Raw genomic sequence first — 1,384 nt, 5'->3', positions numbered from 1 at the left:
GGATAGAGTTTGGGTGCCGGGTGCAGGCTCCAGCAAGGGGTGGGGTGGTAGGAAGGGGTGAGAGGCGCAGACTCTGGGAGGGAGTTTGGGGATAGGAGGGAGTGCAGAGCTGAGGGGCTGAGGATGAGAGATTCATGATGCAGGAGGGCCCTCAGGACTGGGACAGAGGATCAGGGTGCAGAGAGATGGGGCTAAGGATGAGGGAGCTCAGGGCGTTGGAGAGGCTCAGGGCAGCCTGCCTTGCCATACTGGAGGGTGGGCACTAGGACCCGGGGGCAGCAAACAGCACTTCTGCCCAATATCCCTCTACTCCAGCAGCAGGGGACAGACGCACACTGCTTTTTGTCAGAAAGGGACGCAGTGTGGCAGAGGGGACATGCAGGGGCCAGGGCCCAATCCAGACAGGGCCAGGGGAAAAGACCCATTTCCAAATATTGCTGGAGCCCGAGCACCACAAATGTATATAACCTGCCGCCTATGACCACAAGCCAACACAAGATCCCACTGAGATTTGAACTCAGATTACAGGATTCAGAGTCCTGAGTGCTGCCCATTACACCATGGGACCAGCTTGTGCTGCCTTCTCTGCACATCGATGACCCTCATGGGGCTGGCTTGTGTAAGGGGGCTCTTGGCTCTTTACTAAAACTTAGTGTGTGTGTGTGCGGGGGTTGGTTGGCTAGTTCCCAGCACCAATAGAAGGGGGAAGGATCAATGGGAAATCAGGACCCTGAGACTGACAGTCCCCAGGGACAATGGGGAGAGGCCAAAGCTCCAAGTTAGCTGCACTGACAGGCCAGGCAGGGTAATGAGGGAGTCACCAGGCCAGGGGGTCCCATCCTCCATGTGAGCTGGAACTGCCTGGGCGAGAGTGGAGCAGAGCTAAGGAGAGAGCAGGAACCTGAGAAGAGCGGGGAGCGGAGCTGCGCAGGTGTAGTGCCAGAAACTGCTGCATGTAGGAATTTGCAACCTGTAGCAGTTACTGATACCTCCGGTTGTTCTTATTTGCTGACTTGTCCTAATTGGCTAAAACTTGACAGTGGTTTCTCTAGCAAAGGCCAGTCCCTGGCCCCTTGGTCCAGACATCCTCCTTCATATCAGGCTAGGGTGACCAGATGTCAAAGATGAAATATCGGGATGCAGGGGGCAGAGCAAAAAAAAAAAAAGCTGGAGGACCCCCCACCGCCAAGCGGCAGTGGCACAGCCCCATCTCCAACCAACTCTCGGCTCCAACCCCCACTACACCCCCAGCTCCTCCATCCCCTCCCTCCTGGGCCCAGCCTGGGCTCCGAGCTCTGCAGCCGAGCCATGATCTGGGCCCCTTCTGCAGCTCCCGGGCAAGGGGTGAACCAGGCAGCTCCAGGCAGGAGTGTGTCCGCCCCAC

General features: G+C 57.7%; 1 non-coding gene across 1 annotated transcript; it reads right to left on the bottom strand.

The window, feature by feature from the left end:
• Window positions 1–496: 496 nt before the first annotated feature.
• On the bottom strand, window positions 497–568 carry TRNAQ-CUG (transfer RNA glutamine (anticodon CUG)). Its single transcript has one exon. It is a non-coding gene; the product is annotated as a tRNA-Gln (tRNA).
• Between the last annotated feature and the right edge of the window lie 816 nt (window positions 569–1,384).

This window comes from Gopherus flavomarginatus (assembly GCF_025201925.1).
Source record: "Gopherus flavomarginatus isolate rGopFla2 chromosome 13 unlocalized genomic scaffold, rGopFla2.mat.asm SUPER_13_unloc_3, whole genome shotgun sequence".
NCBI classification, from domain to species: domain Eukaryota; kingdom Metazoa; phylum Chordata; order Testudines; family Testudinidae; genus Gopherus; species Gopherus flavomarginatus.
This window is presented reverse-complemented; position numbering and strand designations above follow the sequence as displayed.